The sequence below is a fragment of the Hemiscyllium ocellatum genome, chromosome 7 (genome assembly GCF_020745735.1).
Source record: "Hemiscyllium ocellatum isolate sHemOce1 chromosome 7, sHemOce1.pat.X.cur, whole genome shotgun sequence".
Classification (NCBI taxonomy): domain Eukaryota; kingdom Metazoa; phylum Chordata; class Chondrichthyes; order Orectolobiformes; family Hemiscylliidae; genus Hemiscyllium; species Hemiscyllium ocellatum.
Window position 1 is genome coordinate 54,372,509 of NC_083407.1, and position 20,410 is coordinate 54,392,918.

A 20,410-nucleotide genomic window follows, 5' to 3' on the forward strand; every position below is an offset into this window, starting at 1 on the left:
AAAATCCTAAGTTTATAAGTGTAATAAAACAGCAACAGTTCTTAATTAAAAAGTCTGGTGAATAACTTGGTGCTTGAACAGTTAGCAAATATTTGTTTAAAATTCAGTCAAGTGTTTGTACCTATTGAGGTGAGGATGTTAATAATAGAGAATACAATGCTTCCCATTTGAAATATCCACTGTCACCATTACGAGTTACTAAGTTTTATAGTATATAGCACTTGAGCAAAATAAGGCTTCTTCGACTTTGTCCCTTTTATAGCTTCTTTAAAGCTGACAGCGTACTTTTGAAGTGGAGTCACTATTGTAATGTCAGAAATGTCGCAGTCACTTTGATAGCAGTTTGCTTCCAGGAGTAGCACTGTGGTACTGACAAGGTTACATTACTGATATTGTTTGAAGGACCAGGACTCCAGGAATAACCTGTCCTGCACATCTTTGAAGTCGTACTATGGGATCTTTAACTTCAACTCAAGGGAACAGAGAAATGATTTAATGTCTCATCTGAAAAATAGTACTTTTTGTGCAATACTGGATTGTCTGCTTAGGTTTTTGTTTACCAGTCCCTGGAATTGATGTGTGACCAAAGATGATTTTCATTCTGGCATTATTTGAAACTAGGTTGCAGAGTGGAAAGCCACTACAAAGCCATTGTCTACAGCTCTTCACACGTCATGCCCTGCATGGACTCCATCCCATTCTCCCAGTTCCTTCGTCTATGTCGCATCTGTTTGGATAATGGCATCTTTCTAAACAGCGCTGCTGAAGTGGCTTGCTTCAGCCATGACTATGGTTTCCACCCACAGAAGTTGACAGGAACCTCAACTGCATTTTGTGATTTTTATAAATTATTTTGGATGTGAACATAGGAGATATAGTTAGTAAGTTGCAGATGACACCAAAATTGAATGGTGTAATGGAGAAAATTACCTCAAGAGTGCAACGGGATATTGATCAGATGGGCTCATGGGCTGAGGAGTGGAATATGGAGTTTAATTTAGGTAAATGTGAGGTGCTGCATTTTGTAAAGGCAAATTAGAGCAGGACTTAAACACTTAATGGTCAGGTCCTAGGGAGTGTTGCTGAACAAAGAGACCTTGGAGTGCAGGTTCATAGCTTCTTGAAAGTATAATTGCAGGTGGACTGGATCATGAAGAAGGTGTTTGGTATGCTTTTCTTTATCGGTCAGAGCATTGAGTATAGGAGTTGGGAGGTCATATTGTGGCTGTACAGGCCTTTGTTAGGCCACTTTTGGAATATTGTGTGCAATACTGGTATCCTTCCTATCGGAAAGATGTTGTGAAACTTGAAAGGGTTCAGAAAAGATTTACAAGGATGTTGCCAGGGTTAGAGGATTTGAGCTATAGGGAGAGGCTAAATCGGCTCGGACTGTGTTATATGGAGTCTCGGAGGCTAAGGGGTGACCTTGTTAGAGATTTATAAAATCATGAGGGGCATGGATTGGATAAATAGACAAAGTCTTTTCCCTGGGGTGGAGGAGTCTAGAAGTAGAGGGCATAGGTTTAGGGTGAGAGAGGAAAGATACAAAAGAGACCTAAGGGGCAACCTTTTCATGCAGAGGGTGGTGGATGTATGGAATGAGCTGCCAGATGAAGTGGTGGAGGCTAGTACAATTACATTAGTTAAAGGGTATCTGGATGGGTTAGAGGGAAATGGGTCAAGTGCTGGCAAATGGAACTGGATGCGGTTAGGATGTCTGATCGGCATGTACGAGTTGGACCAAAGGGTCTATTTCCGTGCTGTACATCTATACCACTCTGACTCAACTGCATCTGACCTATTACCTGTGCTTCCGCCCACCCCCCTCTTCTGCTCAGCGTGATTGGGTTCCCCTTGTCCTTACTTTCCAAAGATGCCATTTCAGACAACTCCAGCAGAAAGCCGCCACCACCACACACATCTTCCCCTCACTCCCCCCATCTGCATTTTGCAAGGATCATTCCTTCTGGAACACCGTAGTCCATTCCACAACTACCAATACCACCCCCAATTTCCAAGGCACCTTCCCATGAAACTGCAGAAAGTGCAACTCCTGCCCTTTTCACCTCCTCCTTGCTCATCATCTAAAAGGCCTAAACAGTCTTTCCATCTGCAGTAATTTGTCCCTAGTATTGTAAGCAGTGTACTTAACTGGAGAGAGGACATATGAATTGCTAACTTCAATTGGAAGATGTATTTCGTGCCTTAGACAAGTGATACAGGAGGACCTCAATGGCAAAGTGCAGCATCTCCTGAAATTGTATTTCATTTCACTACCTTTACATTTCAGCATGTTTTCCAACAGCTTTTTTTTGGTCTCTTAAAAAGTTCACAGAATAAAACTTGACCTTAAAAATTTAAGAAACCAAGGAGGTTTTCAAAGACAGGAAGTGCTGTGTTTTGATTTCATTGCGTTCGTTTAAACTATGGTTTCATGTCCACATTCAGTTCTCCAGGATGAATTTAGTATTTATAAGCTGACATTGACCAATTATAATATAGTATTACTGTTTGGGAGCTAGAATTATAAAATAGAGGTAAATCGGTTTTCAATTCTGAGAAATTGAAGCATGTTTTTAAAGTTAAAAATCTCACAGCACCAGGTTATAGTCCAACAGGTTTATTTGGAAACACTGGCTTTTGGAGCGCTGCTCCTTCATCAGGTGGTTGTGGAGTACAAGATCGTAAGACATAGAATTTACAGCAAAAGTTTACAATGTAATGTAACTGAAATTCTATATTGAAAAAGATCTCGGTTGTTTGTTAAATCCCTCATCTTTTAGAATGACTGCGTTGGCTTCGGTTCTTTCTGATGTAAATCGCAGAACTTTTTTCAAGTTACATTCTCACTTGAGCCAGGTTTGAAAAAAGCCTAAACTTTTCTGAGAGTTCAATGAATAAAGGAAGAGATAGAGAAAATCACATCTTTCAAATGACCAGAAAGTCACCAAAAGGAAATGCTTGCAATCTCATCAGTTAGAATGAAATTAGAGAGTGAAGATAGGAGTATCTCACTGGGGTTGTCTGTTAAAGGATACTGGAGGATGGAATAAGTACAATAGAAGGAGTTAATTGTGGATTGGAAAAATCCATATGAGTGGAGTTAAATAAAATGGGCAAGAAGCAAACGATGGGAGCCGCTATAGGCCCCTAACAGTAGCTATTTGGTGGAACTGAGAATAAATAGAGTACATCAATCCAGAGTAACTTCAATCTTCTTGTAGATTGTAATAGTCAAATTAGCTGAGGTAGCCATGAAGAAGAATTCATAATACATTTGGGACAGTTTCCGATAAAATACATTGTGGATCAAATCAGGGATCAGGCTGGTGTGTGTGATGTAAAATGAGGAATGATTGATAAATGATGTAACAGAAAAAGATCACAAGTAAACAGTGATGGTAACATGGCAGACTTCAGCATTCAGTTAGAAAGGGAGGAACTTGGATTGCAAATGGCTGTGCTAATCGTAAATAAGGGCAATTACAAAGGATCAAAGGCAGAGTTGGCTGGAGTGGATTAAAGCTTTTCGCAGCAAAGAAGATTGAGGAGCAATGACAGACATGTAGGAAAGTAGTGAATGGCAGAAGCCAAAGTGAACATAGTCCTTTAGAAAATGAGGCAGTGAACTTACAATGAGGAATGAGGAAATAGTAGAGCAATTGAATAAATACTTTGCATCTTCCCTGAAAGACAGTCCCTTACTTCTGGTACCATCCTAAGAAATCTTTTGCACATGTTCTCCAGTGTGTCCTATTTATAGTTGGAGACCAGAACTGTGCACAAGTTTCTTGAGAGTTACCTAATCAGGATCCAATGTTAGTTTAATATAACATTACCATTTATGAAATTCCATACCCATAGGAATAAACAGCAGTATTTTGTTAACATATTTAAGCTTCATAAACACGTATTGCTACTGTTTGTGATGCTGTACAATACTGTCAGCTTCTGATCTTCTAATGTGCTAGTGATGTTTTTTTCTGCCAAAGTGCGTCACATTCAGCAGTTTAATTTGCCACTAAACTGCAAGTTTTGTAATGTCATATATTGTTAAATTCTTCCTCAATGATACCTGTTCCCTCTAAAGTGGTCTCACTTGCAAATTTTGAAAATCAATCAGTCATTCTTTATCCAAACCATTAATGTAAATTATAGTATCAGTGATTCCAACTGTATTTCTTGCAGAATTTCAGAATTGGCAGTAACTGGAGATTTCATTCCAAATATAGTTAAAGCAGAAGTGGAAGATGATCCTTGGAAGCATTAAGATTTTCCTATTGATTTGCATAAGCTATGTATGCTTTGCAGAGATGGTGAAAGATCTTCTTTATTTGTTCATGATGTGGAGATGCTAGTGTTCGACTAGGGTGGACAGGGTCAAAAGTCACACGACACCAGGTTATAGTCCAACAGGTTTATTTGAAATGTTTTCTGAACGCGGCTTCTGCATCAGGGGATGACCTGACAAAGGAGCAGTGCTCCAAAAGCTTGTGATTTCAAATAAACCTTTTGGACTATAACCTGGTGTTGTGTAACTTTTGACCTTATTTGTTCATAGGATGCGGATGTTGCTGCCATCATTTAACGTTTCTTTGTGTGTTGTATTAGAAATACAGCATTTAATACTTATCCCTGATTGCTCTTAAGCTAATGGTGAGCTTCTTGAACAGGTTTTTGAACATCTGGTACAGGTATACCTATAGTACAGCTGAGGGTTCTTATTGGCATAGTGGTAGAGTCACTACATTTGAACTAGGAAGCGTGGGTTCAAGTCCTACTGGCTCTAGAGATGTGTGATAACATCTCTGAATAGGTTGTTTAGAAAATATCCCCACCGTGCAGCTGGGAAATGAGTTTAAGGATTTGAAACTGTGACAATGGAGGAAGGTGGAAATAGTGATATAGTTCCAAGCCAGGATGCTATGTAGCTTGGAGAGAAGATCTTGCAGGTTCTGTTGTACCCATGCGCCTGTTGCTCTTGTACTTCAGATGATGGAAGTTATGGACTTGGATGGTATTGTCAAGATTCCCAGTGAGTTGCTGCAGAGTATTCTGTAGATGGTACCACCTACTGCTGCTACTGAGAGTTTTTGACTTGATAAAATGTTTGCAAATCAAAATAGAGTATAGCTTCAAGTGAAACTGAGAGGTGTTCTCGTGTGCTTGCTGCCCAGATGATACAGAATGTGGTTTTGGAAGGTGCTTTAGAGGGAGGCTTGTCAACTTGATGCATCTAGGTAATGTATACTCTGCTGTTACTGTGCGCCAGTGGCGGGGGGAGTGAATGTTTAAGTTAATTTGATGGATTCTGATGAAACTGGATGTGTTGTCCTGAATGGTGTCCAGCTTTTTGATTGGGACTGGAACTTAAACATGCAGATAAGTGGAAAGAATTCCATCGTACTTCTGATGTGGGTCTTGTGACATTGGAGACTGGCTTTGGCTTTGGGAAGCAGTTAGGTGAGTTATTTGTCTCGATGCTAAGAGATGACTTGCATCTGTGAAAACTGAAACCTTTTTTAGCGCCCTTCCTTTTTATCTTGAGTTGCTTTTGAGATGGTGGCCATGAGCTGCTATTTTGATCTGCTGTAACCTGTATAAGGCAAGAAGTTCCACGAGTTTGACTCCATTATAGTGAAGGAGTTATGATCCATTATTCCAAGTAAGGATGTTGCATGACTTGAACAAAACTTGTTAATGGATGCATTGCCATGCACCTATTCCCAGTGTTCTAGTGTTGTTGAATTTAGAAAGTGCTGTTGAAGCAGCCATGGTGAGTTACTGTAGGGTATCTTGTAGGTGATACATACTGATACATACTGATGTGCTAATATTGGAGGGGTGAATAGAATGGTAAACAGCATTAGCTTGGATGGTGTCAAGATTATTGGTATTGCTGGGTCCACATTGATCCAGACATGGGGGAAGTATTCCATCACGCATCTTACTTTTTGTACTGTGTTGGTGAAGAGAATTTGGGAATTTTAGGAGGTAATTTATCGAATCCCTAGCTTCTGACCTGCTCTTCTAGCTACATTATTTATGTGCTGGTCCATTAAGTTTCTGATCAGCGGTAGCCCCAAGACTTTGGTGAGGAATTAATCAATATTAATGCCAGTGAATGTCAAGAGAAATTAATTAAGTTGCCTCTCATCGGAAATGGTCAGTGCCTGGTACTTGTGAGGCTTGAATGTTGTTTGAAGAGCTTGTGTTCGAAACATCAATTCTCCTGCTCCTTGGATGCTGCCTGACCAGCTGTGCTTTTTCAGCACCACACTTTTCGACTCTGATCTCCCAGACTTGCAGTGCTCACTTTCTCCCAGACATTAATAAGCCAAACCTGAGTGTTGTCCAACTTTTGCTGCAAATGAGCACATGGGTTTCATTTTCTGAAGTGATGGAAAGTGATCTGAACATTGCAGTTGTCAGGAGCCATCCTAACCTCTGACCTTATGATGCAGAAAAGATAGCGTATGAAACTGCTGAAAGTGATTGGGCCTGGGACACTGCTCTGAGAAATTGCTGCAGTGATGCTCTGGAGAGGAGTTGTTTGACCCTCAATGAGTGTAATTGTCTTCCTTTATAGCTATAGACTCAGCTAGTACAGAGTTTTCTCCCTATTATGCACTGACTTCATTTATTTATCGGTGCAACCTGATGCCACACTTGGCCAAATGTTGCCACGGATCAAAGGCAATAACCTCACCGCTGAACCAAGACTCTCTTTAAAGTCTTAAACTGAAAACTCTTGACAGAGCCCAAATGAGCATTCATGAACAGGAGGTCATTGAGTAAATACTGCTTGACAGCATAGTTGCTGACTCCTTCTATCTCTATCCTAATGATTGAGATTGATTTGGTGGTAATTGATCTGATTGAATTTGTCTTCCTTTTCTGGTCAGACATACTTGGTCAATTTTCCACTTTGGGCAAATGCCAGAGTATTGAAAGAGTTAGGTACAAGCCTTCAGCGCTGGAACCCAGATGTTGTCAGGCCCATGCTTTTGTTCGGTCTACTTTGCTCAGTTGTTCCTTGATATCATATGAAGTGAATCAGGTGAGATGAAAGTTTTTTTCTAATGTATTTATGAGTTACTGCTGACTAGGTCAGTATTTTTTGCACATCCTTCACTGTCTTAGAGAAACAGTTGATGAGCTATTGCTTTGAACCACTGCAGTTATGTGCTGAACATACACTCTACAGTATTGTTGGGAGTTCTGTGATTTTTTTTTGGTGACCTTGAAGGAATGGCAGTATAGCTTCAAGTCTGGACTTGCTGGTGGTATAATTAATGTACGTTGTCCTTGTCCTCCTCAAGACGTTGAAGTTTGTGAGGTGCTGTCAAGAGGAGCAGTGGTGAGGTGTCACAATGTGTCCTGTAGAGGGAGAATATCGCTGCTGCTGCGTCACTGTTGGAGGACTTGAAATTGGAATTATGTGGATAAGATGCCAATCATGTGACCTGCTTTTTTTTTTGTGGATGGTGCTGAACTTCGTAAGCATTGTCGGAGCTTTATTCATCCTGGCAAGTAGAGCTGACTTGTGCCTCCATAGATGAATCGCAGATTTTTGGGAGTTGGGAGGTGAGTTTGTTGACTCCTAGCTCTTGATTGGCTCTTAGTTTCTGATCAACAGTAAACCCCAGTTTTGACCCCTGGATTGGGTCCATGATGCTAGGAACCAGAGAAGAAAGTGTTCATGGAACTTCCAGTTGTCGTTGATTGCTTAATCAGCCAATATCATTCACAAGGATGTGGCAGACATGACAAACCTCAAGTTATCTGCTCTTTGTACAACTACTTCATTTTGTCTATAGAATTAAACTTCACTTGACAGATGAATCACTTCCTGATGAAGGGTTTATGCCTGAAATGTCGATTCTTTTGTTCCTTGGATGCTGCCTGACCTGCTCTGCTTTCCCAGCAATACGTTCTTGGCTCTGATGTTCAGCATCTGCCATCTTCACTTTCTACTACCTTCACTTGACATCCCATTTTTAGGTGGAAATTTTAGTCAGGGGTAAATATAAGGTCGGGAAATGTGTGGATTACTCTTTGGAGGGTCGGTGTGGACTTGTTGGGATGAAGGGCTTGTTTCCACACTGTAGGGATTCTATGAATCCAAGCCTTCTGGCTCAAAGCCCTCTCATTTTTAAGTGTTGAGTCCTGGTGTACTTTCCTGCACTTCTCATTGTATCAGCATGTGATCCCTTTGCTTAATGACAAAAGTAGAATGAAGATGTGCAAGGTTGTGAGATTACACATTGTGGTAGAATACAATTTTGCACTTGTTGATTATACACAGCCCCTCATGAATGCCAATTTTGAGTTCTAAATCTGTTCTTAATCTATCCTACTTGTCACAGTGGTAGTGGTGCACAAAATAATTGTCCTCTGTGTAAACATAGGACATTGTATTGACACGGACTGGGCTGTGTTCACTTCTGATTTGGTCATAAGTTCATTTATGATAGATTTATGGTCTTTTGAAGACAATGTAATTTGTGATTTAAAGCAGTGAAGCAACTTGGAGTACTTTATCTGAGAATTAGATAATGTTGATTTTGTATTTATTAATTTTTGGATTTCTTCTAGGTGCAACTGCTCCTGTAAGGTGACTGGCCAGATGAGAGCTGACAATTCAATTGCGATTGATATGACGAGCATTGAGCTACACTGAGAACTTATCTTCTTCAAAAGTGGTGAGTTTCAGTTTTTTTATTCTTTCATGAGATGGGAGTATTGCTTGCATGGCCAGCATTTGATGCATGTCACTGATTATTCTTGAAATGAAAGTGATATGCAGCTGTCTAGTAGTAGTCCATCTGATACAGGTACATTCAAAGTGTCTTTAGTAAGGAAGTTCCAGTTTTTCACACACCGACAGTGAAGGAATAACTACAGGTCATTCGGCTATAATGCGCATTTTGTCAGTGCAAATTGGCTATAAAGAGATTGATGAATTGTGGACTTTGTTTGGATAATGTGAGTTTTCTACTGAACGGGTGTAGTGATTTTCTATTAGTCATCTTTTACAGTGTGATTTTCACAGGGGTTTTCCATAGCGTGATTTTGAATAACGCAAGGTTGCAGACGAACACAACTATCACATTACAGCAGAACGACCTGTATATAATTCCAAGCATGGTGCATGGATTGGATGAGAACATGCAGATTGTGGTGTTGCCATGTGTCTGCTACCCTTGTTCTTAGTGTTAGATGATGTAGGATGGGAAAGTACTGTGAAAGGAAGCCTATAAAATTAATATTCTGTATTTTGCATATGATGTGGATGATACACACTGTCATTACTGGAAAGTGGTGGATGGGGTGTCAACCTTGCTGTTTGCTTTGTCCTCCTTCTTATAAACCTTTAAAGTCAACATATTGTGGATGCGAGGAACCTGAAACACACACAATGCTGGGGAAACTCTGGTCTGGTGGTACATGTTCTGAAGAACAATCGTGCCAGACTCAAAGTGTTAACTGTGTTTCTGACTCCACAGATTCTGCCACACCTGCTGATTTTCTCCAGTTTTTATGTATAGAGATTCTTAATTGTTGGTGGAACTGTACTCATCCAGCTAAGTGGAGAGTGTTTCTTCGCACTCATGATTTGTCCCTTGTAGGTGCAGGTCAGGCTTTGGAAATGGGGAGGTGAATTACTTGCTGTAGAGTTCTCCTTATACTCAAATCCTCCAGTCCTGGTAACATCCTTGGAAATCTTTTTTACACCCTTTTCAATTTAATAACATCCTTCCTACTGTGCACAGTTCTTGTCACCCTGCTATAGAACGGATGTTATTGAACTGGAAAAGGTTCAGAAAATATTTACCTGGATGTTGGGAGTGGAGGGTTTGAGTTATAAGGAGAGCCTGAATGTGCTGGGATGTTTTTCACTGGAGCTTGAGGGATGACCTTCTAGAGATTTATTAAATCATGAGAGTATAGATATGGTGATTAGTCAAGATGTTTTCCCTAAGGTTGGTGGGGGTAGGGGGGATCTAAAACTTCAGGGCATAGGTTTAAGTGGGAGGGGAGAGATTTAACAGGGACCTGAAGGGCAACCTTTTCACACAGGGTGGTGCGTGTATGGAATGAACTGCCAGATGAAGTGATAGAAGTGGATATGATATCCTTGAGGCATTTCCTCTGCCTTGCTATGATGAAGGTTGTAGTAGACAGCTTTTTATGAATCTCTTTGCGTCAGACATATGTATGACTAGTCCATCAAAACTGATCACAACCAGTGCCTTAATACTGGTGATGTTGGTGTGAGAATTATCGGAATTTCACGTTTTTGACCTCGCAATACCGAAGGAGGAGTGATATGCTTCCAAATCAGGATGGTAAATGGCTTAGAGGAAAAATTGCATGTGGCGGTTCTCCCATGGATCTGCTGCCCTTGTCCTTCCAGGTGGAAGTAGTCATTGGTTTGAAAGGTGCTGTCTAAGGAACCTTGGTCATTTTCTGCAGTACCTCTTGTGGAAGGTGTGCACTTCAACTTCTGAACATAGACGGTGGCTTTAGTGGGGTTGTTTGGTGCATGTCCAAGAGATGTTCTGTGAAAAGTTCTGCGAGTTGGTGTTCTGTTTCCCCAATGTAGAGGAAGCCACATTGAGAGCAATGGTCACAGTCGAGGCCTTGGATGGAGGTGAAGGGGAAAGTGTGGGTACAGATTTTATACCTCTTGTGGGGGTCAGGGAAAGTGTTGGGATTGGAAGGTGGTTTGGTGCAGGGTGTGGACTTAACAAGGGAGTCACGGAGGGAATGGTCTCTGCGGAATGCTGATGGGGTGAGCAGGGAAATATATCTCTGGTGGGGTTTGATTGTAGGTGGCGGAAATAGTGGAGGATAATGCGTTGTCTCCAGAGACTAGTCGGATGGAAGGTGAGGATCGGGTGGGTTCTATCCTTATTGAAGTTGAAGGGGTGGAGTTCAAGGGCAGAGGTGCAGGGAGTGGAGGAGATGCACTGAATGGCACTGTTGGCCACATAGGAGGGAAATTGTGGTCCTTGAAATAGGAGGCCATCTGGGTGTCCTGGAATGGATTTGGTCCTCTTGGGAGCAAATATGGAGGAGGTGGAGCAATTGAGTGTAAGGGATAGCATTTTTATAGGGGATGGAGTGGGAGGAGGTGTTGTCCAGGTAGTTGTGGGAGTTGGTGAGTTTGAAGTTCAGTCGGTGAAGATGGAGAGGTCCAGGAAGGGGAGGAAGATAACCCACGTGAACATGAGGTGGAAGGTGTTCATGAAGTTAATGAACTGTTCACCCTCCTTGTAGGAGCATGAGGTGGTGATGATACAGTCATCAATGTAGCAGAGGATAAGGTGGGGAATGGTGCCAGTGTAACTGCAGAAGATGGACTGTTCCATATATGTGACGAGGAGGCAGGTGTAGCTGGGGCCCATGTGGATGCCTGTGGCTACCTCTTAGGTCTGAAGGAAGTGGGAGGATTCAAAGGAGAAGTTTGAAGGTGAGCACCAGTTCTGCCGATCAAGTCAGTGTGTCAGTGGAAGGGTACTGATTGTGTCAGCGGGAGAGGAAGAAACTGAGGGCTTGGAGGCCTTCGCCAAGGGATTGATGTTGTGGGCGGCACAGTGCCTGAGTGATTAGCACTGCTGCCTCACAATGCACCCATGTTTGAGTCTAGCTTTGGGTGACTGGCTGTGTGGAGTTTACATACATTCTCCCCATTTCTGCATAGGTTTCCTTTGGGTGCTCTGGATTCCCCCCAGAATCCAGAATGTGCAGGTTAGGTCAATTGACGGTGCTAAATTGTCCATAGTGTTCAGGAATGTGTAGGTTAGGTGCGTTAGTCAGGGGTAAATGTACAGTAATAGGCTGGGGAGTTGGTCTGAGTGGGTTACCCTTCGGAGGGTCAGTATGGACCTGTTTTCACACTGTAGGGATTCTATGGTGAAGGTGTGATGTTGGAGGCTGGGGAAATGAAAGGCATGGAGGAATGTGTGGATGATGTTCTGAATGTATGTGGAGAGTTCCTGGACTTGGGGATAGGATGATGTCAGGATGTTGCCAGGGTTGGAGGATTTGAGCTATAAGGAGAGGCTGAATAGGCTGGGACTGTTTTCCCTGGAGCGTTGGAGGCTGAGGGGTGACCTTATAGAGGTTTATAAAATTATGAGGGGCATGGATAGGATAAATAGTCTTTTCCCTGGAGTTGGGGTATTAAGAACTAGAAGGCATAGTTTTAGGGTGAGAGGGGAAGATATAAAAAAGACCTAAGGGGCAACATTTTCATGCAGTGGATGGTACGTGTATGAAATGAGCTGCCAGAGGATGTGGTGGAGGCTGGTACAATTGCAACATATAAGAGGCATTTGGATGGGTATATGAATAGGAAGGGTTTGGAGGGATACGGGCCGGGTGCTGGCAGGTGGGACTAGATTAGGTTGGGATATCTGGTCGGCATGGACAGGTTGGACTGAAGGGTCTGTTTCCATGCTGTACATCTCTATGACTCTATATGAGGAGATAAGTTCGGTGGGGCAGGAGCAGGTGGAGAGAGGAGGTTGATCGAGGCAGTGTCAATTTTGGGTAAGAGGTAGAACTGGATGGTGCAGGGTTCCGGGACTATGAGGTTCGAGGCTGTGAATGGAACTGTAGTGATATGGCTACTCCAATTCAATTTCTGGTCAATGGTAACCTCCAGGATCTTGATAATTGCGGATGTAATGATGGTCATGCTTTTGAATGTCATGGGATGATGGCTAAGTTCTCTTTCGTTGGAAATGTTTATTGCCTGGCATTTGTGGTGATAATGTTACTAGCTGCTTTTTCGACCAAGTCTGTATATTGTCCAGGATTTATGCGCATGAACTGCTTCCGTGTCTGAGGATTTATGAATAGTGCTGAATGTTGTGCAATCATAAGTAAATATCTCCATTTCTGACCTTATAATAGAAGAACTATCGTTGACACAGGTGAGGACAGTTGGGACAAGGTCACTACCCTGAGGAACTCCTTTAGAGTTGTCCTGGAACTGAAATGACTGATGTCCAATAACCACAATCCTGTTCTGTTGTAACAACATTAATTCCAAGCAGTGGAGCGTTTTCCCCATGATTCCCATTGGCTTTGAGAACTCAATTTAATAAGGCTCCTCTTCCACACTGTCAAGTGCAACCTTAATATTAAGGGTAGTCACTCTCCCCCAGATCTCTGGAATTCAGCTATTTTGTCCATGTTAGAACCAAGCTGAATGGCCCTTGTGGAATCCAAATTGAGCAGCAGTAAACAATGCTGAACAGGTGCTGCTGGATGATGTCATATGTTACTTTGCTGATAATCAAGAGTGCACTGATGGGGTGGTGATTGGTCAGATTGGATTTGTTCTGTTTTTTGTGTACATGCCATGCCTGGACAATTTTTCATTTCGTTGCGTAGATGCCAGTTTTGAAGCTGTGCTGAAACAGCTTGACGAGTGGATTAGCAGGTTCTGCAGTACAACTTCTCAGTCCTAATGCTGGAAAGTTGTGAGGGCCCACGCCATTTATGTAGCGTGAATCAAATTGACTGGAGATTGGCACCTACGCGATGCTGGGGGCCCCTGGAGCAACACAAGATGGATCATCCACTTGGCACTTTTTGGCTGATGTTTGTTGCGCATGCTTCAGCTTTACCTTTTGCACTTTTCTCAGGACTTTAGCCTGATCCACAACTGATAGATTCGTTGTGGGCTGCTGAGTTCCAATGACACAGTCTTTACCAAAAGTGACACATGTCTACCGAATTTCTTCCACTCTGTCTGAATGATGTAGAACCAACAATGCTATTTTCAAATAACAGAAACAGCTGCAGACACTGTGTATTTGTTTATTTTCGGTTTCTGGGTCTAGCCTCTGTATTCTTCGATTTGCCTGTCCTGCACCACTGGATTTCTCAACTCCGATGGCACTGCCTTCTCAAAGTTTCAAAACAATGTTTTGGATTCTAGTCTCAATTTCAACTTTCGTATCCTTCGGAAATGAGAGGGCCCCTTTCTGTTCCTTAGCTTCACTTTTCTTGTTTGGATCTGTCTTAAAAAAAAGACTATCCACCGGTTCCATCACACTGGTAATGTTATAATGAAGGATATGATAAGGCGTGAGGTGATCGATTATATTTAAAAACATTTATGTTGGTCTAGTTTTAGTTTCTAAATTTGTTCTCAATCTTATCCGATTTAGCTCAACCCTATAGATAATATCTTTGTTATGAAAATGGAACTTTGTCTGAACAAGAGTCTATTGTGATCGCCTACTAGTACTATAATGGATAGATTAACGGTGACTGTTAGGTTGATGAGGATGAGAGAAAGTAGGTTTTTTTTTAATCTTGCTTGACTGGTTTGTGGGATTGCTTTCAATATTGTAATAACTCTCAATGAATAGTACTTTTTAGGGTTGCCCCGTAAGGATTTCCTTCCCTAAAGGCATTGGTGAGTTCGATGGCTTTTTATGACAACATAGTGATTTCATGATCACCCTTACTGAGACTGACATTTTAATTCTAGACTTAACATTGAACTGAATTTAAGTTCTGGGAATTGAGCTTGTGTTCCCAGTGCATTCATCACCAAAACTTGAATCACTTGTCTAACAACATTACTATTTTACCACTGTCCTCTCAGTGATACCTGAAAATGACCATGCACAGCTGGTCAGGCAGCATCCAAAGATCTTTGGAGAGCTTATGGTTGAAATATCGACTCTCCTTCTCCTCAGATGGTGCCTGACCGGCTGACGCTTTTCCAGCACCACACCTTTTGGCCAACAGATAGTTGAACGTTGGGAAATATTAAACTTTCATTATGTATATATTTCATGCTTGCTGTTACAATATACACTAGCTTGATATGTATGTGTATTAAAATCTGTCTGCTCATTCTGAGTGAAAGAATATTATGAGGGAGTTTTCTGCTTTCAGTAAATGAGTGCAAAGCTGCACGAGAGGTTAAGTTCAGTTGAGAGCAGAAATTCCTTTCAAAGGGCCTTAAATGTGAAATACGGAAGCATAGGTGGTGTTCAGCTAGATATTGGTGTTGGGTAGATATTTTGCTGCATCAATTTCAAGCCACTAGATGGGGTACTTCACAGTAGTAGAAATTAAGGGATTGCTAAGTAATGTTTTGAGGGTAGTTGCGCTCAATCCTTTAGGTTTATATTGTTGAGTCATTTTCAAAACCCTGGAAAAACTATGCAGACATGTATAGTGGTTTGCTACTTGTTTTCTGGTTACACCATATTGTACGACTCTGTTCAAAAATGTCGACTGATGAGAAATCTGATTATTGAATTGATCTGAACTAGCAGTATCCAAAAATGCTGGGCAGCCTTCTTTATTTAGGTTTAAAAAGAAATGCTTCACTTGAATGGGCTGGTATATTGAGCTGATTCAGTACTGGATGTAGCAACGCCTCCTGATTCATTTAAAGTTACTGCAGCAGTCTGATATCCCTTGACAGACATCTTCTGTAAAATACACTTGGAACATTTCTATTTAATTTATTTGGAAACTGCTCTGTGTTGAAGCTGAAAATTGTTGGTTGCAGAGGCAATTTGACATGTTGATTGAAATAGAGCTTTTTTTTAGACATAAACTATTCTTTGACAGATGTAGCTATTATATTTTCACTTCATTGCACAGCATCCACATGTGCCTTGAAAACATTTCTTTTGTATCTTTTATCGAGAAAGATTTTTTGTTGTCATTTTGGATCTGTGTTCATTGACTAGTTACATAGTGGGAAAATATCCCAAGTTTCAGGTTTATTTTTTGACACCAAATAAAAATTTAGAAAATAGGAACAGATATCAGAATGGGAAACCTTGATTGCACACCCTCCATAGATAGCCTGAACATCCTTCCTCTGATCATTGGACCGAAATGGTACACAGTGCTAGAAATGTTGTCTCACCAAGGCTCTGTATGATTGCCGTAAAATCCCTGCTCTTGTACTCCGATCCTCTCACTATGAAGGCCAACATGGTATTTACCGCCTTGGTTACCTTCTGCAGCTGCAGCTGTTGTACAGGGACACCTAGGTTTGTTTCACTTCCTGCTTTCCCAACCCATCACCATTCAGACAGTAATCCACCTTCCTCTTATTGTTACTAAAATGGATAACTTTTCATTTTGTATTCCATTTCATTTGCCACACATTTGCACAATGCATGTCCATGAAACTCGAGACTTGCTTGTCGATTTAACCTAAAAAAAAACCCTCCTGTGACATAGATGGGAAGCAAGATCTGTGCTACTGTTAGGTTCTTTTCCTGAGGTTTCACACGAGATGCAATTCACATACATCAGCTTCTGCAAACAGTTTATTAAAGCCTGTACAATCTAGGTGACTCGCTTTGATACTCTTCTCAGGTGTGTGAAGTTGTGTCAAAAGAGGCCCCAAACTAAGAAAACACATCCCCTTTATATAGGTCAGTTGGTAATGCTCACAGGTACTCTGGAGAGGAAACAACGGAGGGCTTGGAGGCCCTGGTCATGGTGGATGGAGGTGTAGAGGGATTGGATATCCAGGGTGAAGATGAGGCATTGGGGGCCGGGGAAACGAACGTCTTGGAGGAGGTGGAGGGCGTGGGTGGTGTCTCGAATGTATGTGGGGGGTTCCTGGACTAGGGGGGATAGGACAGTGTCGAGGTAGGTAGAGATGTGTTCAGTGGGGCAGGAGCATGCTGAGACAATGGGTCAGCCAGGGTGGTCAGGCTTCTGGATCTTGGGAAGGAGGTAGAACCTGGCAGTGCGGTGTTCCCGGACTATGAGGTTGGAAGCTGTGGGTGGGAGATCTCCTGAGGTAATGCGGTTCTATATGGTCACGCCCTCCACCTCCTCCAAGACTTCCATTTCCCTGGCCCCCAATGCCTCATCTTCACCATGGATATCCAATCCCTTTACATTTCCATCCGCCATGACCAGGGCCTCGAAGCCCTCAGTTTTTTCCTCTCCAGACGTCCCCAACAGTACCCTTCCACTGACACTCTCATTCGTTTGGCCAAACTGATCCTCCCTTTTAACAATTTCTCCTTCGAATTCTCTCACTTCCTCCAGATCAAAGGGGTAGCCATGGGCACACATTTGGGCCCCAGCTATGCCTCTCTCTTTGTTGGCTACGTAGAACAGTTGATCTTCCGTAATTACACCAGCACCATTCCCCACCTCTTCCTCCACTACATTGATGACTGCATTGGCACCACCTCATGCTCCTGCGAGGAGGTTGAGTAATTCATCAACTTCACCAACACATAACACATTCCACCCTGACCTTAAATTTACCTGGACCATCTCTGACCCCGCCCCACCCCACCCCACTTCCTGGACCTCTCCATCTCCATTAGTGACAACCAACTTGACACTGACATTTGTACAACCCACCAACTCCCAGAGCTACCTGGATTACACCTCTTCCCACCCTACCTCTTCCTGGACCCCTCCATCTCCATTAATGACAACCGACTTGACACTAACATTTTTTACAAACCTACCGACTCCCACAGCTACCTGGTTTACACCTCTTCCCACCCTACCTCTTGCAAAAATGCCATCGTGTATGCCCAATTCCTCCGCCTCTGCCGTATCTGCTCCCAGGAGGACCATTTCCACCACAGAACACACCAGATGGCCTCCTCCTTGAGAGATCACAATTTGCCACGTGGTTAAAGATGCCCTCCAATGCATCTCGTCCACATCCCACACCTCCACCCTCAGACCCCACCCCTCCAACCATAAGAAGGACAGAACGCCCCTGGTGCTCACCTTCCACCCTACCAACCTTCACATAAACCAAATCATCAGCCGACATTTCCGCCACCTCCAATAAGACCCCACCTCCAGGGATATATTTCCCTCCCCTCCCCTTCCCGCCTTCCGCAAAGACCGTTCCCTCTGTGACTACCTGGTCAGGTCCACGCCCCCCTACAATCCACCCTCCCATCCTGGCACCTTCTCCTGCCACCGCAGGAACTGTAAAGCCTATGCCCACACCACCTCCCTCACCTCTATCCAAGGCCCTAAAGGAGCCTTCCACATCCATCAAAGTTTTACCTGCACATCCACTAATATCATTTATTGTATCCGTCGCTCCCGATGCGGTCTCCTCTACATTGGGGAGACTGGGCGCCTCCTAGCAGAGCGCTTTAGGGAACAACTCCGGGACACCCGCACCAATCAACCACACTGCCTTGTGGCCCAGCATTTCAACTCCCCCTCCTACTCTGTCGAGGACATGGAGGTCCTGGGCCTCCTTCACGCCGCTCCCTCATCACCAGACGCCTGGAGGAAGAACGCCTCCTCTTCCACCTCAGAACACTTCAACCCCAGGGCATCAATGTGGGCTTCAACAGTTTCCTCACTTCCCCTTCCCCCACCTCACCCTAGTTCCAAGCTTCCAGCTCAGCACTGTCCCCATGACTTGTCCAGACTTGTCCTACCTGCGTATCTCCTTTTTCACCAATCCACTCCACCCTCTCCTCCCTGACCTATCACCTTCATCCCCTCCCCCACTCACCCATTGTACTCAATGCTACTTTCTCCCCCACCACCCCCCACCCCCCTGCCCCCCCCCCCCCCCCCCCACTCCCCTCTAGCTTATCTCTCCATGCTTCAGGCACTCTGCCTTTATTCCTGATGAAAGGCTTTTGCCTGAAACGTCAATTTCGCTGCTCCTTGGATGCTGCCTGAACTGCTGTGCTCTTCCAGCACCACTAATCTAGAATCGGGTTTCCAGCACCTGCAGTCATTGTTTTTACCTCATTCTTTTATTCCTGGCATACCTATAGAAGGCTTTAGGGTTTTTGATCCTATCCACCTACACCTTCTCATGTCCTCTCCTGGCTCTTCTAAGCCCTCTTTTTAGATCTTTTCTGTCTTACATAACTCTCAAGCACCCTAACTGAACCTTCAAGCCTTCCTCTTCCTCTTGACAAGAACTTTAACTACTTTGAGTAAACCATGGCTCCCGCTCTCGACAACTATATCCCTGCCTGATAGATATCCACTTATCAAGGACCCACAGTACCTTTTCGTTGAATAAGCTCTACATTTTAAGTGTGTCCATTCCTGCAGTGCCCTTCCCTATCCTATGCATCCTAAATCTTGCATAATTGCCTTTCCCCCAGTTATACCTCTTTCCCTGTGGGGACATCTATCCCTGCCCATAGCAATTGTAAATGTAACCAAATTATGGTCACTTTCGCCAAATTGCTCACTTATCCAAATCTAACACCTGGCCGGGTTCATTCCCCAGTACCAAATCCAATGTGGCATTGCCCCTTGGTGGCCTGTCTATATTCTGTGTCAGAAAACCCTCCTGCACATATTGATTCATAGAGATGTACAGCACGGAAACAGACCCTACAGTCCAACTCGTCCATGCCGACCAGATATCCCAACCCGATCTAGTCCCACCTGCCAGCACCCGGCCCATATCCTTCCTATTCGTACACCCAAAACTGACTCATCTAAACTACTTGAGCTATAGTATTTCTAGCCCGAAATGTCGATTCTCCTGCTCTTTGGATGCTGCCTGATCTTCAGCATCTGCAGTCCTCACTTTCTCCTATAGTATTCCCAGTCAATATTGGGCAATTGAAACCCCCATAACAACTACCCTGTTACCCTTGTTTCTATCAAGAATCATGTTTGCTATCCTTTCCTCTACATCCCTGGAACTATTTGCAGGCCAATAGAAGACTCCGAACAAGGTGACCTCTCCTTTCCTGTTTCTCACCTCAGCCCAAGCTACCTTAGCTGTTGTAATACTGCCCTTGATTAACAATGCCACGCCCTCACCTCTTTTGCCATTTTCTCAGTTCTTGCTGAAACATCTAAATCCTGGAATCTGCAGGAACCATCTGTAACCATAGTAGTAAACAGCTGCCCAAATGAAGTGTGGATTCCAATGGATAGTCATCCACATTCCTCCATGCTGTCTGTAAGACAGAATGTTGCGCCCATCCAGAATGTTCAACTTCTTGGAGAAAGACAGTCCAGTTTAACCCTTTAACATTACAGTACTGTCCAGAGAGAGAGTACAATTTAATCTTTTAACATTACACCGGTATAATATTGAAATCTGTCCTAAGTTTCTAGATTTTTAAATTCGTAATTTATAACTTAGTGAACAAATGCTTTGAATTGCATGATTTAACATCTGGTGTCAGATGTGGTTGGTTGTGTTGCTACTAAGCTGGTTGTTGTTGATATACATGGCTGGTAAATTAAATTGCTATATAAAATACTAATTGTCTTCTTTCTATGGTGCATACTGATTATCTGAAATTCTGTCCCTTTCATGCAGAAATTTTGATTTCAGTTAAGCAGCGAAAAGCTTATTAAAGGTAGCTGGAACATGAAGTTTTGTATTGCATGTATCTTGTCTCTTGACACCCTTCAC

The 20,410-nt window shown here is 42.9% G+C and overlaps 1 protein-coding gene across 8 annotated transcripts in view; it reads left to right on the forward strand.

Annotated features, from left to right (window-relative positions):
• baz2ba (bromodomain adjacent to zinc finger domain, 2Ba) overlaps positions 1 to 20,410 on the forward strand; it is a 369,151-nt gene that overhangs the window by 48,668 nt on the left and 300,073 nt on the right. For all 8 annotated transcript variants that reach the window (XM_060827214.1, XM_060827207.1, XM_060827211.1 and 5 more), the window contains exon 2: positions 8,599 to 8,705. The gene's annotated coding sequence lies outside the window, so the exon portion shown is untranslated. The remainder of the gene's footprint in view (positions 1 to 8,598; positions 8,706 to 20,410) is intronic.